The sequence below is a fragment of the Pleuronectes platessa genome, chromosome 9 (genome assembly GCF_947347685.1).
Source record: "Pleuronectes platessa chromosome 9, fPlePla1.1, whole genome shotgun sequence".
Classification (NCBI taxonomy): domain Eukaryota; kingdom Metazoa; phylum Chordata; class Actinopteri; order Pleuronectiformes; family Pleuronectidae; genus Pleuronectes; species Pleuronectes platessa.
The window spans coordinates 20,612,499-20,630,114 of NC_070634.1; the positions used below are offsets into that span (position 1 = coordinate 20,612,499).

Genomic DNA, 17,616 nt, shown 5'->3' on the forward strand with positions numbered 1-17,616 from the left:
AACCATTAGACTGACACCTCCCAAAAGTGAAGCCAAAGCATCTGGATCTCCACCTGGTGGCTGGGCACAGCATATGACATCATGGGACATGAAAACTTCATGATTGACAGCTGAGACTGACTTATGATTGGTCGAGCACATGCCTCGACAGGACCTTACTATCTTTGCTCAAACAAACACGACTGATCAGACTCAGGCTCTAAAGGCACAAGATGGCAGCGCTCGTACAAGTGGAGACATGTTGTTAATCTGCTAAACCCACATCGAGTTGTAAGACAAGCTAATTTCACACGTCAAAAATCATAATTGAATGACAGTTTATATGTATCAGTATGTGTCACCCAGATGTTTGAGAGACTGTGTGTGTGTGTGTGTGTGTGTGTGTGTGTGTGTGTGTTTTAATGCAGGTTGTTTTCAGGCGGGAATGACGAGCTACATTTATTTAAGCTTTAAAAACTTTTATTTCCATCCCCTTCTAACCCTTCTCTCAAATGAAATATGAAACATTGAAGAGTATGAATGTGAACAGTAAGAAACAACACTGTTGAAGTAAAAAGTCATTAAAACACATAAACAGCAAATAAACATGAAATAAGATTAAGACATAAAACCCTTACAAAGGGAGTAAAGAGCGTCAATATGACCGAGACGATAGATATCATATAGCATAGCATAGAAATATCACAGCAACAGGAGAGATTATTAACGTGCTCAGCAGAGTGGGATGATTTCAACATTTAAAGTTAAAGTCTTGTTTTCTTCTTGGGTCTCTTCCTGTTTGTTTTTGAGACAGTTTATTGTTTTCTCGACGTGGGGGTGATCTTCAGCAGAGTTGTCTTCAGAGACTTATCTTGTCCCTTCCTGGTCCAGAACATCTCTTGTCTCCCATGACGCCGTTTCCTCAGCTCGCTCGGCCTTCTGGGATATCTGCCGTTTAGGTTTGATTCTCCACAGCTGCTGAACCACCAACCTCCTGCAACAGAAGAGCATCCTTGTTAAAGCCGCTGTTGTTTGAACATTTCCTTGGACAGACATTTACTTTCTTGTGCCGAGGATAAAAGTGTTTTACCTGAGAGCAGCTCGGCACAGTTGGCGTCTGCAGCGAGGTCGTTGTCTCTGTCGGCCGTGGAGAAGGAGACCCCGGAGGCTCCGGTGGTGAAGATGTCCTCCTGAGCTCCGGGTGGAGCCTCCTGCTCCAGGTGCACAGCGAACTCCTTGTCTTCTCCGTCCAGGTTGAACTGGTACCGCGTGGTCTGCTGCTCACCTGCCCGATCAGTCAGCTCCACCTGCAGGACGTACTGGCCCTGTGTGGACAGGGAGCGGATGTTCTCCAGGCCGAGCCAAAACTCACCTGAGGGACGAGAGAGAGGATGATATTAATATTTGTGACCAAGAAATGCAGATTGTTTTCCTTTTTCTGAAAATGGTGGATGAGGTCTAATCACCATTCAGGCTGCCGAAGCCTCTCTTGTAGCTTTCCCACAGCTGGTTGAACTTCTGGGATCCGTCTCGGCGTTTCTGGATGACGGTCCATCCTGCGTCTGCAGAGGGAAGAGGGGAGGATGAGCCAAAGACAACACAAAAGATGTCCGTCCCAAATATACAACAAAACTTGTTAAGTATTCGACGCTGCATTGGAAAACTGCTCCTATGATCTAGAAAAGCAGGACTTTCTCTGAAACTTGTGTATTTAGATTCCACATTGTTATTAATCACATCACATATACACAACATTCGAATTTCCTTCACGCTGATCAAGCTTCCTCAGGGTCTGACTCTGCTCTGTGCTCCACTTCTATGATGCTAAGTTTCCTCTCAGCAGTGCAGCAGTGTCAGATAATTCAAACCAGACGGCCGGAGGCATTTTTCCTGTTGACTCACCTGAAGTCATTTCACAGAGGACGTTGAACGGCTCCGAGCTCTCGGGCTGGATGGTGTAGACGCCGCTGGCTCGCTGCCCTCGTGCAAACAGGTCGTGACAGTCTCTGGGCAGATCTGAGGAAGGAAAAATCAGACAATTCAGTAAATCAGATGCACGGAGGAGTGCGTTCACAGTGCAGCTGCAGAGTCTCTGTCTCTGTCGATGCTCAATCTAAACTGTGGTGACCTTCACCAAGGAAGTCGAGGAGGTTGTTTGTTTGTGACCAAGATAAGGTTAAAGACTACTGGATGGATTACCACGAAACTTGGTGGAGAGATGCATTATGGGTCAGGGAAGAACCCATTCAATTTTGGTGTGGATCCAGATCAGGGAGCTGATCCAGGATTTTTCTTTTTTCCGTTTTCTCTAACATCGCGAGCTCGGATGTTTTATCACATTTTCCAGCAAATGATATAAGAATTGAGGCGACTGATATTTATGAGAGTAACATTTGGTGCAGATCTGAATAAAAATCTGAATTTAGTGAAATTTAGATGTGGTTTGTTGTGGAGCGTTTGGCCCTGGCGGTTGCATGGCTGGAAAACCCTGTCAGAAGTTTCATGTGATGCTGGTTTTGTGTACTTGTCTTGAAACGTGCTAGGATCAAAGCTCTCAGTGGCCTAGAGTGATACAGTACAGTACAGTGGGTGTGTTTTTACTGATCTTTGGACTCTGCACTCTGCCCTGCCAGCGAGTCAGGTATTTAAAAACCAGGTGCAAAGATGAACTCTCTCCTCCTTATGTCACTGACACTGGCTGCAAATGATTTATGTCACGGGCTGATGCTAACTGAATGGGATTTGCTCAGGTTTTACAGAAAGTGACCCATCGTTTGGGTTCTAGTGTAGCAGTTTGTGTTGGTGCGGGGTGTGTAGCTGTTTGTGCACTTTCTCACTAATGGTTCAAGTCCCAGGGGAAATCAGGGCACAGTTAACATGCTCCCATCAGTTTGAAACCGTCCTAAAACCCTGCAGCGGTTTGTCTGCTCACCTGATGTGTCCTTGCTGTGCTCGGCCTCTCCTCTCAGCGCCGTCTCCTCATCTCTGCGTCGGTGCGACTTTACTCTTTTATGAGCAAACTGAGGAAATCCAAAAAAACGATTTTAAAATTGGAATCAATCACTTCTCACGGTCTCAGATCAGAAAATGACACCATCTCCAGTTTGTCCTTTCTTATCAGACCGGTCGACGGGTCAGTGCTGCATATAAACGTTGGTCCAGTGGGACTCACCTTGTCCTGCAGCGCTTGCAGGTGCACACTCTGCTTCTCCAGTTTACTTTGCTGCTGCTTGATCTTCTCCACCAGCTCGTCGATGCGTCTGTTCTGAGCCGCCAGCAGCCTCTGGAAACAGCCGGGGAAACAAACATCAGCTTCACAGCATCACCGGGTTTAAACTTGGGCTCAAATGAAGCGTTCATTTGTAAATCTAATTTGCCTTCAAACTGTTTTTGAAACTCCCAGTGATCCCTGAGGGATGGATGTGGATTCCCTGATGATTGATACGGAGCATTTATCACTTTGCTTGATTGCAGGAGCCTCTAGTGTTTCCCTCTGATCTGAATAATAACACAAACCAGTATTTTCCACTCACCTGCATGAATGGGACTCCTGAGTGATCGCTGTAGTTGCTGTCTGGTTTCGGCCCCACGAGCACCTGGTCCACCTTCTCCTCCAGTCTGTCCATCCTGGAGTTGATGTCCTCGCTCTGCTGCTTCACCCCCTCCATCTCCGCCCTCACCTCTTCAGCCACCGTGCCCCTCTCCGCCACCTCTGCACCCCTGGTCTTCTTGAGAGCTTCATCTTGCTCCTGCTGCCTCTTCTGCAGCTCGGCCACCGTGCCGTTGAAGGCCTTGAGTTTGGCGTTGACGTCCCTCATCTGGGCCTTGGTCTTGTCCACGTGCTCCTTCAGGCCCTGGCCCAGCTGCAGGAGGCCGTGAGCCACCACGTTCACGTCGTCCCAGGAGGCGTGTTTCTCTTGGCCGGGCTGAGCTCTCCTCTCAGTGGGGAAAGCAGATGCTGCGAGCACCAGGATGGTGAGGAGGAGGAGGAGGAGTAGTGCCTGCTTCATCTTTGTGTCTGCTGAGAGTCTCTGTAAGGAAAGGCTGATGTCGCTCCCTGTCTGTTATGTGCTGCTGAGAGGCATTGTGAGGTTTTTATAGCTCAGTGCTGCAGCAGAGGTCTCCAGTGATTGGCTGCCAGAGCGTGGAGGAGGGGATGGGGGGGATGTTGGAGGCGTGGAGAGTTTTTGGCAGTGGTAATGCTCTTGAGGACTCACGGTGAGGATCATGATGCAATGAAAGGCCTGAAATACTGGTGGAACACCCACTGATACAGGGACGTGATTTACATGACGATTTACATTCAGTTTTAGTTTCACAGCTCAAACATCGGATTTTTGAATCACAGTTTGTTAAATGTTGAAACTGTTATAGAAATGTTTTTACACTCTACCTTTTCTCTGCAGCTGTGTTTCTTGTAGCTGTTTTTAATATACTGTTGATATTCTCTCTGGGGCTTCAACTAACAACTGGCCCTATTATTTAACCTGAAGATTATCTATTATCCCAGTTGTTGAGTTATTTTAGATTCAAAATGGAAAGGAAACAATATCCAAGATCACAAGCTGACGTCCTGAAATACTTAATTTACTGTCACTTAAGAACAAGAAAAGAAGCGAGCTCTTACATTTGAGAGGGTGGAATTATCATATATTTGTCATATATGCGTTTGAAAGGATTGAACTGAGTTACAAAAAAGTCGCTGATAAATCTTTTTGCAATTACTTGACTGAAGTTTGCAGATCAAATGTTGTGTGACTGAATAATCCACAAGCTCAAAGCTTCTTTAAGTGTTTTTTTGGTCCTAACAGCCTTTAATGAAGCATCGTCCAAATTAAACCCGATACTGAAAGATTTTGTAAAATGTTAACTGTGTAAAATCTGAAAAAGGATTGAAACTGTGACAGTTTGATATCGTAGTTCATCTCAGTGAGTGGATCAGGACAGTCGCTGTGGCTCTTCAGCTTGAATGGGGAAAGCTGGAGAATGTTCAAAGATGGAGGACACACTGTGAGAAGTAGGGGAAAGTTCAACCCTCTGGGCTTTTAACACACTCATTCCTGACAGCGAAGTCCAACAATCACACACACACACGCACACACACAACCAGACACAAGGCACGTGGTGTACTGATGAGGTACAGATGACAAATACTGCAACACACACACATATCCAGTAAATGTCAGCAGCCTGTGGTTTCTGCAAGAATCTTTCCAATAAGGGCATTTCTCCTGATTTAGCGAAAACAGAGAAAACAAAACATTCTAATCTGGATGGGGGATTATAATCTGCAATATCTCAATTTGTTTTGGGATTTCAAAATATCTCTTTTGGCTGTTTGGTCCCTTTAACACTACTTAAGGGCCAAAAGATCAATTCATTCACCTCGGTAATAGTCAGAAGATACAAAAATAAAAAAGGAAATGGCTGCAGTAAAGTTCATAAATAACACCTCCTCAATGTTAGTGGATGGGACATAGACAAAATAAAAAAGTCACAGTGGACATAGGGTACATAAGACATAAGCAGTGTTCTGAGGAAAACACAAACGTTAGCACGGTACAAGTGACAATGCTAATATAGGCATGCTAATATTTGGCAGTTGTAATGTTTAGCATGCTAGCATCCAATTATTGGTCAATTTGGTCAAGATGAAAGGGTTCAAAGTTTTACCAGAATGATCACAATTCATCCTGATGGGAACATGAATGTTTTATTTAAATTTTAGGCCGGTTCATCAGATAGTGGTTTAGATAATTCACCCGAAACCATAAAAGTCGACCTCGTCATTTAAGATTCATCAGATTGGGACCATGAATCAAATCAAATGTCCCTTCAATGAAACATTACAGTTAATCTTAGACTTCATGAAGTGACGACTTACTGACATTAAACTTCCATAGAGCCGGCAAGGCCATCATAGTTCATGTTGAGTGTAGTAACTTAGTAACATGCTGTTGTTGTGATGGAAAACCAGACCATAATTCAACTTTTAGAAACAAAAACTGAAAGAAAACTCAAATGTATTTTTCTCAACCGCTGACTCTGATGGAAAGATTATTTGACTTGGAGGCCGAGAGATTAATCTGAATGGCCAATCCCTTCTGAAGTCAAATGCTTTTAATTTCAGACTCAAAGGTTCAGACATTAACTTTTAGGAGGAAGAGGAATGCGATGACTCAAAATGAAACCAGACAGCCAAAGAGGAACTCTATTGGTGGGACATTTTACCTAGTTACAAAGTACAGTGAGATAACACTAAAATAAACATTGACAAACTGTTGAAATGAACCTGAGGAGATAGGTTTGTGTTCTAAATATAGCCAAGGGACCTTTCCACGTTCAGGTGATTTCTATTCTAGGTTTGGGGAATCAATTTCCCATCATGAGACTGCAGAGGGAGTTCCTGACAGCCAGTGATCCTGTGCTGCAGGCTGCTGCTCTGCACGTATCCTCTGAGCTGACGTGAGGTGAAACAATGTGTCATCAGCTCCGTCAGGATCGCCAGCATCGGATCACGATGTTTGATAATTAAATGAAGTTGTGCGTCCAAACTGGTCAAACATCACAGAACCGAGGGGGGTTCAATCTGGAGGAGATAAGTGTGTGTGTGTGTAAAAATGTTGTTAATATTATCTTGTGGTAGACGTCATCCCAAACTGAAACTGAGACTTTGGTCAATGTGTAACTTACAATCTATCAAGTCGATTGTTGTCTGTAACCTCTTGGTTCTACATATATTGAACTTGATCAGGGGAACATTGTTTGGGTAATGACAGATAGTTTCTATGTTCACTGACCTTATACCTCTTCCATTAGAAACATTCTACTTAATAACATCTATATTAATCACATTTTTCAGTTTATTTCACATAAAGAGACAGATATTTCCGTGGGAAGCTGGTGGAGACCAAAAACTAAGCTAAAAGGAAAGTGAATGCTGGATTTACAAGGAGCTGGTTTCCAGAAACGTGTAAAGAACCTAAAAAAAAACAATCCCAATGACAATAATATCAATAATGTGTTTTCCAGCTCCCCACAAAAGTAAAAAAAATAGCCCCAAATAATTTGGGTTTAAAAGTAATGCTCTACCAAAACAACCATTTTGATTATGAAATGCTCAGCATCTGTGGACTCAAAACGTGTTTACAAAAGGCTTGTATATTTGATGTTAAATAGTCGTTTTAAATACTAGTAATAACACAATAAACACTGCACTGCACCAATTAAAACACACAATATATGGATACTTGCGTTAAAATCTTTATTTACACATTTTTATTTTACATATATAATTTAATTCAAAATATCCCTAAAGTTGTGACTTTGGAATTGTTGTATGTTCCCGTGTGTTTGTGTGTATCTGTGTTTTGAGCGAACCTCCATCAGCAGAGAGTTGGGTGACACTGACCGACAGAGATCGCACAAAGAGAAGATACTGTCCCTCAACATCCCACTGAGTGGGCTTATCAGCAGGTTTCAAGACAGTCTTCATCTTAACTCACATCGGCAACTGTGCAGATTATGACAACACAACACGTCCCATCGAATCTGCACTTGTACAGTACATGAGCTTCCACCACGGGGCGGGGGGGCGGCGGGGTAGACTGTGTTTTTAGGCACCAGTGGGTTAGTGTGTGAAAGGTGAAGCTTCTGTCACGTGTCTGGAATGTTGCATCAGCCTCTCGGGGGCAGAACATACACCCCCCCACCCCCACCCCCCCCTCCCACCCCACCAACATGTCAGGACTGAATCCGCAGTAACAAAACTTCCAGAAGTTCTGCAGCTGGGTCAGAAGCCGTACGTATGGAATGTACAGACATTTTCAGATTAGAAATAAAGAAAACCTTTGTTTGTTTGATTATTAGATTGAATCCATCAGAGGTAATGATTAAGGATAAGGCTGTTTATATTCAAGTTTTGTGTCTTTTAATCCCTTTTTCATTCAAGAGGATTTGTTCTTCTTTTGTTGAGGTTTATTCATATTCTTGCAGATATAATCCAGTGTTATTTACAGTTGTTTTGTGGCATCAATCAGTTTTCCTAAGATTAAAACAGAGGATGTAACATGATCAGTGAGTTAATTTGTTTGAGGCACAATATGCTGACTGTTGGGCTTTTGATCGATTGAATACATCATCAGTTTACCTGTTTTAGTATATTCAGGTCATGACGATCACAGAATTTGTTCATTTTTCTTTGCTGTTAGCTTAGCATAGAGACCGGACACAGACGTCAATGTCTCCTGGCTTCATTCAAAGGCAACAATTTTCTTTAACACGTTAAATCTCTTTTGTGTTAACGATTCGTCCGTCAGGTCGCAACTTATATTTACGTTGCACCAAAATAAATACATTGCCAGATTATCATACTGTGATTTAAAAATGCTTCATACTTGACGTTAGGGACTGGGGATATTGTCCCAGCTAAATGTATCACATTATCCAACAGAGACAACAGGTTAAGTCAGTTACATGTAATTTAAGTCGTTGAAAGTGGTATCAGTATCATACATCTATATTAAACCAAAGAACAGAAGCCCAAATACATGATTTTAGCTTTTTGTTCTGCCCTTTAGTTTACTCTGTTGATTTATCCATATGTTTCCAACTGTGGATGTAAACAATCCTCCGTCCTTGTTTGACTCCTGGTCTTTTATAACCACCTCAGTACATTTGGCAGACCAGAGAAGTGTGTCAAAGGTAGAGCTTCTCCAGCCTCTCGTGTTGGTGTCAGCGGGGGTTTCATTCAAAACAGCTGTTATTTACTATCCAAAGGCTGAAACTCCATTCACTCACTTCCACTACACCGACCTTTTACCCAGATTCCACACTCACGCAGTATCTGTAGGCTTGTGGTCCCGCCTTCCTTGGGATGTGCTGCTGTCTTTTAACAATCCTGTTCTTCGTCTTGCCCTTTAACCCAGAAAGCAGCATTTGTTGTTCTGCAGCATCAACACGTTGATCAAAGAGAGAGAGAGAGAGAGAGATATGGCAGAGACGTGAAAGAAGAAGAAGATGGCAGCCATTTCCCTGTTTTCATCAAAGGTTAATGAGGTTGTATTTAGCTTTATTTAGACCTTTGTGTTTTCCAGTGGATAAAACTTTGTAAATCCTCAGATTTCTCCTGTAGCGCCATCAACACTGTAAACATCTTACTTGTTAGGTGAAGTTTTTGCTTTTTTTTTCATCTTGATGGTTTGTTGGAGTTAGATATCTCTGTACCTTTCCTCGAGCAGCGTCACATTTTTAATTTATGAAGTACTTTGTGACCAAATGGTAATTTTTAAAATTTCTTAACTACACCTGCTAGTGACAAAAAACTTTCAACATGAGTTTTTACCCATTGTCTATCCTTTAAGCCAAGAATCTTAAACCTCAGTCAGAAGGAGAATTTGTGACCTTGGGGCGAGTGGCGGAGTATCGCGGGCTTGACAGACAACTATCCCCACTCACATATACGATCTATTTGGAGTGAACAATCCACCTGAAGCCAATCTGCAAGTCTTTGGACTGTGGAGGGAAGCAGGAGAAGTCAGAGAATGCAAAACTCCACCTTAAAAGACCTCGGCTGAACCCGGGAGTCGGAGCAGAAACCTGCCTGCTGAGAGGCGACAGTGCAAACTACAGCACTGTGCCGCAAGAACTAGACAGAGAACCGTCACAGAATGGATTACTAACTAAATAACCACTTAGATGTGGAGATGGAAATAGTTTTGTGTGTCGCTGACCAACTGATTGAATAGTGGATAGTGTTGATATCAGAGATGTTAATGTTGCCCTATGAGGTATCTCAGTGTAAGCCTCTTTCTACTTATCTGAGTTGTTGTCAGTGTAAAGCTCAGTTTGTTTGCTTAATAGTTACAAGTTATTGTGTTTCTGTTCCACATTCAAACAACAGAAATCTGTTTTTGACCAGAGATTGTGTTTGTGCCAAGAAGTTGACCAAATATCAAAGACTCCTCCCTGTTTGATGTATTTTTCTGACATCCAGTTCCGAAAAGACGGTTCATGAAAGCAGGAAACATTATCCTCTGGGCTTTATAAATCCATGATGAAGTGAAAAGATCCAGATTCACTAAACCTACCATCACTACATTTTTAAACATTTCTACCTTTTAAGAATTTATACTCCCACTTAGTTTAAACATTACAAGACTGAAACCATCAAAGTCCATCTGACAACCTGTCCATTTCTCTGTGTGCTGCTTCATGAAACGTGGCTATCCCACCAACCTCTGCTCCATTTCTGAAAATGGAGCCCCAGTTGACCCCCTCTTTGTTGTGGCTTTAACCTCTGCTTCAGTCCAGACGTCTATTTACTCACATGGGGCTTCGGTGGTTCACTGCTCCCTTCATTCCATTACTTAATGCTCTGCATGACCATGGCCTTTGCTGTGAGGCAGGTCCCATCACGCTCCAACGCAGTTCACCTTTTACCCAGAAACCAGGAGGAAAACCGAGCTGTGTAAAATGGCAGAAGACACACATTCCGCACACATGGACCTAAAGACAGCCCTCTGTAACCTCACACTGTATTTAAAGATGGACGATACACATGTGTAAAAATGTTACAGGTGTGTTTACAGTGATGCTCTGACAGACATCACAGTGTGTAACCAGGTGTTCAGTTCACATCTCTGCCAATCGGAGCTCGAGCTATTTGTCTTCAAGAACATGAGGAAGGACAATTGGTTTAAGAGGTCGGGACTCAGATGCACAAACATGAACACACACACCTGCGCTAAAGTCAAGCTTGGATCACTGCGATGCTCCATGTGTCATTACATTTAGGTAGAAATTAGTTGATAGCTACATTGCTAATGTTTAAGATGTAAAGGATCTGTATATTTATTCCACCACTTGGGGCAAACCAGTGCTTTAAGCTAAATGCTGATGTCAGCATGCTATCACTGTCTACAGTCTAGTCCTGGATAGTAGATTAGACAAAAAACCTGGATGGACATTGTCACTCTTTATGTCAAAAAATGTATTATGTACAATTATAGATGAGTATAAAAATGTATCAAACGATTAATAAACTTGATAGGCTTGTTTCCCTCCTCCGAGTTCTTGAAAACAATGAAAACGTGTTCACGACTTCCTCCTGATTGGTCCCTCGTGGACTCTCCTTGAAGAAAACATGTTTTGCTGCCAGCGTCTCTGGACTTTGAAGTGCGCTCGGAGCCGATGGACAGGTGTCCTCCTCCCTCCGTCCTGCCACTGCCACTCGGTGCTCCGCGGGGAAATGACTTTATGAGTTATTGTTCTGATAAGGAGCTGCTCGTGTTTGGCCTCCAACTCTGTTGTTCCTTCCCCGTCACTCACTGTGTGCAAAGGTTTCTACAAAGTGAAGATAAATGTTGCTCAAGCGCAAACTGTTCAGCTGAGACTTTTCATTAGGGCTCACACTGCACACAGCAAGCAACTGATGAGGGATGATAGAGGTGAGAGGTCGAACACACTCTAATAAAAGGTTTTACAACCAGAGGTGTTAGAGAATGAGAAAAGGGAAATTGTAAAGAATGGAGTGAAGGAAATAGTATTTACAGTTGGAATAGGGGGTCGTCTCCATTAGATGATAGATAGATAGATAGATGGATACTTTATTAATCCCGTGGGAAATTCAGATCATCCAGTAGCTTGTACACTTAACACTTCACGGACATACATACATAAATCACATAAATCACATAAATCACATACGGAGAACATATTTACAGATACAGGAATGGAATGCAATGATGTGATTGTGTCAGTGTCCAGTGGGAAAGTGTTCTTGTGCTGCTGGAGTGGATAGTACAATAAAATATAAACTGTATATATATAAAAACAGCAGAAAAAAAAAATATATACATCTATTATGTGAAAGAGACAGGATTGGACATAAGAATGCAATATGAGGAAGATAACTCTGATTCACACTCATACACAGTATGGGTATAGTTGCCACCCACCATTAAACCGACCAAAGAAGATGAAGAAGAAGAGCAAACAGCAGCAGCAGAGAACGCAGGTATTCCAAAAATTGCAGTCTTAAATAAATATACAGAAATAGTTGTAGTAAAATAGGGTTCATGTATTTAAAGTAAATGTATGCGATATACAACATATTACAAAACAATTTACTAGACAATAATAAACGTCGTCAATTACAACTTGAATATGTTGCCTTGTTAAAAAGGACATTTATTAGAGAGTGATACTCAGCAATGGAAAACCAGTGAATACATGACTGGCTGATCATGGCAGCCAGAATAAGTTCCTGGCTTTGTCACTGTTTCGGTTTGAATTATAACTCACTGGTGGTAATAGTGACTCACACAGCAAACAACGTCAGCTTTTCCTTTTCTCTGCAGAGATAAACAAGCTCTTCAGCTCCCATGGTGCATTGGGCTTTGCTGCTAGAAAACATTTACTCTGGAACAAACACAGACTTGCACTTTTGTTTTTCAGTACAGGGTGTACTATGAGTTATTATAGGTCTTATATTATCCAGCTCTTCAACAATATTCATAATTTTCATTTATGGTCATAATCAGACTTGGCTCTGTATCATGTAAAGAGGAATATGAACGGAATTCAAAATGGAACAAGTATGGGAACCAAAAAGTACAGGAACCTTGGTTTAAGACCAGTATTGAATTGAAGTAGAGATTGTTTTGTTTTGTTGTCGCTCGAGTGAGAATTGGCGGACGGCTGTAAACTGCTCATCTGTGACCAGGGCTTCGGGAGGATGAGGGCGTGTTCATGTCTCTTGGATCGGATTCGAGGTCAGGCAGACCAGGAGGAAAAAAAAAGAGACGTCTCAGTGCCTCAAACGATCCAGCTTCCTCCATCTGCACGCTCCATCAGAAAACTCCCCTCGTGCAAACTGCTGCATGTTCGTCTGGGTCGTTTCAGGACGTCAGAGGGAGGAAAACAACCTGACCTCAAAGTCACGGGTTATCGCCATCTCCCGATAACAGCAGCCAGACCAGGAGATCGGCCAGAGGACACTGGACTCTGCACGTAGTTGTTGTTCTACTTTTAAAAACCTTAAACTTTAACAAGTTCTTATGTTTTGTTATTAAAATCACATCGTCATCCCATTTGCAGTTTGTCTAATGCTGAGAGAGCTGAAAACACAACAGTGATATCTTATCTCTTTCAGTGCCTTGCTCGAGGGCACAGCAGTGGTGGTAGTGATGGGGCGGCTCCTGATACCGGAAAAAAGAAAAACACATTCTCTGCCAGTGCAAAAATCCAATTATGCTGCACATTTTCATTCATTCAAGTGATTACCACCTGATGGTTGTCCGTCTCCACCAACCAGTCAAGTTACAGGAACTGTGTCTACGATCGAACCCTCTGTTCCTGAGCTGTGTTGAATTATGAGCAGAACAGTGTTTACACACAACATTGTGATGTCAGTGGACATGGACCAAACCAAAAAGTCAAAGTATCCATCAAATACATTTTTCTAAAAGAAGATCTGTCATTTTAGGGTCATTGTTATCCCAGCTGATGTTTCTGATGTTATATAAGGTTTCCAGGAAGTTTCTTTTCTTTGATGCAATAAAAAAATGGAGTGCAATGTTGTGATTGACTAAGACCGACTCATGATCCATCCTTACATAACTTTTTTTAATTTTAATTTTTTCCCCCATTACATATCACAGTTTGTACATCTTTTAGTTACGTCATGAAAAATGTGTTTTCTGCCGTGAACTTGACCTTTTGACCTCAGATAAACAAGATGAGGTCCTGCTTGAGTCCAGGTGAATGTTTACACCAATGAGACACCAGGATATTATGATCACGAGAATGGGACGGACGGACAGAGACACAGCTAAGGACGGTGCAGAGGCCTAATAACAAAGAGACCGAAATTCACTATTGATTTGGAGGCAACAGTTGTGCTGTCATGCATTTTTTATTGAGTGCACAGATTTCATTGGATTCAGCATTGATCAGATTCAGCTTCTCCAGGGTGGGGGCGGTTCACAGCTCTTGTCCTGGCTCTGTGTCAGTGAGCGGTGTTTTGACACTGTCAGGTTGATCATTAAACCGTTTATGCGTGGATGTTCTATTGTTCCTGCTGGCTCATGGACACACGCCAATCCCTGCATTGTTCCCTGTGGTCTCAGGAAGGCCGGGACTTCCTGTCCAACAAAGCTATGGAGTGAAAGCCTGAACACATTAGACACACCGGAGCGTCGCTGTGATTTAGTCACAACACTTCTGTTAAAGAAAATGATGTGGCGGACAGTTTGGTTCGTTATAATTACTTTTTAAGACTGAAGTCAGTTGTAGGGTTTCTATCTTTCATATTTTATGTGGTTTAATCTGTCAAATCCATGAGCGTTACTTTATTTTTGTAACAATGACTAAATCTAACCAGATTCGATACCTTTAAAACAATAAAATCCTTAATTTGACAATTCAGTTTGTTGTTAGTTGGTTTGTATGTGTTTTTATGAGTTAAGGATTAAGATTACACAAAATCAAATGACCGGGTTAACACAACACTGGGTGGAAGGATGTGGTTTGGGTCAGAAGAAGAACCCATTAAATGTTGGTGCAGATTCAGATCAGGGGGCGGATCTGGGATTTGCAAGATGTTCAACCTTTTCTCTTGTTTTCCCAGAGAATAGTTCACGAGTTTTGACACATTAAAGGAACTGATATCTATGAATGTGTAAACTTTGGTGCAGCTTTATATTTAATGAGACAGTTGGACCTTGGCAGAGGAACACACTCTGCTGAGACCCAGAGTTACTTCTGCTTTTCTTCTTCTTTTTGCTTTTCTAAAAAAACTATTACATTTACCATGAGTTAGATTTTATCGTCAATTCACTGTCTTCAAAAATCAAGAATGAATTTGATGTTTGCTACATTATCTTTAATGCACCGAATGAAACTGTACAATCTAAATGTTTTCTCAGAGTTGAACAAAATCTAGATCTGTTCTTTTTTTGCCCTCCTGCTCTTCGTGACTCATCCCACTGTCAAAACAAAATGAGAACGATGAAGACTGTTTAAGTTATGATCTCGATGACATCAGCTAAATATGGGCCTGGTTAAACAGTTTAACATTCAAAACGAAACCAGTTCAGCTGCAGGCAGTGGAAAGTTAAAGTAAACCTGGCAGCCAGTAGAAGGCACATCTCCGCCAAGGACCAGCAGTCCTCTCATGAACCCACATTTCATTTTACTAGATCCAGTTTTTTATTTGCACACAGTAAATATCAGACGCCAGATTTGTTTTCTTGCAAACCCAAAAATTAGTCCCTGAGAAATCAATGAAAATGATGGAAAAGACTATTTTTCACAATGTCAAAGAAAATTAATCCTGGATCTGCCCTCTGATCCGGGCTGGGATGAAAATGAATGTGTTCTTTTCTGATCCGTCCCACATCCTCCCACAAAGTTTTGTGGTAATCCGTCCAGTGCTTTCTGTGTAATCCTGATATCCAAAACACACAAACATAGACAAAACTAAATCTCCTTGGCAAAGGAAATAAAAATGTATTTGTTTCCCCGAGCAACATGCACACACAAACACACAACACACACACACATAATTAAACATCATGTGAGTTCCTGCATTTAGACAGTGAGTCCAAATGATGAGGCCCAATAATAATAGAAGTTTCACCTTCAAACATCTCACCGTCCTTAAACCAACAACAGGACATTTTGTGTCTCCAACATTCTGTGACAGCTGTAGATGAGCTTAGACTCTGTTTATGATGAGACTGATTAAAATTATGTATTTTTTTTTAATTGAACCATCTCAGCTTCACTGTGACGGTTTGGTTTAGTTTAGTTTAGTTAATCTGACCTAACGTCCTCCCCTGTTTGAGGATTCTGATTGTTTACCTTGTGCTGGTTCCCAGTTGTTTACAGTTTCTCAGTAGAAAACTCCAGTGTTATAAAACAGCTTGTGTGTTTGGTGTCAAGTGCCACAATCCTCGGTTGGTTTCCAACATATAATACTACAGCGCCCCCGGGTGCTGGATGGTGGATAGTGCAGAATATTTATACTTCAGTGTTCGCTGCAGATCTTTATTTCTATATTAACACGTTCTCTGTTTTCAACTGGATAAGCAACCAGGTGAAGGGGGGAACTTATATTAACCTCATTTGTTATCATGTTTTTGATCAAATTACTTTATTATTACTTCCATCATCAATACGTCACAATGTTGTTGTTTGTTTGATAATCATTTCATTGTTCAGGTTATAAATTGTCAGAAAATAGTGAAGAATGTGTTTATTTCTTGAAGCTCAAGTTAACAAGTTCACTTTTTTCTTTTTTGTTTGAATATCTGTCAAAAACTTGAAAACAAACTAGCTAACATGTAGATTTATGAGGCTGACGTAAGTGCATCTTCAGCGTAAATATACTATACTATATCTATACTGTACTGTACTACATCTGTATTATACAATATCGATATGATACAATGTATACATACTATTGTTCTATATACATGATTTACTTAATCTATACTATAGTATATCTATACAATATGATGCTATATCTATTCAATACTATATTAATACTTTAACTTATTTATCCTGAACTTCATAATGGATATGAGGGTTCAAACCAGCACAATGGATTATATAAAGGTTATATATAAATCTAATGAGGCTTCTCGGCACTTTGGCGCCATTTGACTAAACTGGTGAAAGCCCCGCCCCTCGGTCGTCACCACCCACAGGATCCAGATGTTGTTTTTCATTGGAAGATCCAGCTGTCTGTCATTTAGTCAAACACAACAAAGTGAGACATGAGGTTACCGGAACAGGCATGATTCTGTTTTCACAATAAAAGCACACAGCGATGCATTCTAAAGATCTGCTAAACAATAGCCAACGACACAGAATTTTTTTCCAATCATTCTCCGTCTTTATTGTTGTCACACTCCCATGTTGGCTGACCCGAAACTTTACGTTTGCAACATGGATACACGCCCGCAGGAGGAAGCGGCACAAGGAGGTTGGTATTTAGCAAAAGATGACAATCATATTTTACTGAAACAATTGAAAAACTAGACACCACTGAAAGATTGGAAACACTGTTACCTGATTTGCAATAACATCAGTGTGTCATGGGAGTATTACGAATGAATTGTTGAACAGGCCTGTCCCCCACAGCCTGTGGGGGACAAGGTAAAATGAAGCCCCGGGAATGTAGGAAGAGACAGTTTACATGGTTCTTGTTGGAAAGTCAATTAATAGACTTCACTGACATAGATGCGTAGTGACCACTAAAAACAGTCTACAAGGATATAAAACATGAGTACAAATAGATTCTAAATGACCACAAAATACAAATTGAGTGAAGATAGATGGAAAATTATTATATCAAGAGACATGGAATCTGCAAAAGAGAGACAAAAAAATCCCCCCCAAAAATGCTTACTACCTCAAAGACACAACAGGAGACAAAACACGAGAAAACTAAAATCCTACAAAGTGGTGTCTGCTCTTTGTAGGAATAGTAGAGCCTTTTCCCTGAAAATTCATCCAGTTATTTTCTAACTGCACGTGTAAACCACAGCACAAGTTCTAGAAGAAATCCAACAGAAAGGTCTTCATTCATTAATCACAAACACAATGAATGTTGGAAAGTTGGTAAAGAAA

At 41.4% G+C, this 17,616-nt stretch overlaps 1 pseudogene; it reads right to left on the bottom strand.

The window, feature by feature from the left end:
- Positions 1-443: 443 nt before the first annotated feature.
- On the bottom strand, positions 444-4,064 carry LOC128448158 (angiopoietin-related protein 4-like; annotated as a pseudogene).
- Positions 4,065-17,616: the final 13,552 nt, after the last annotated feature.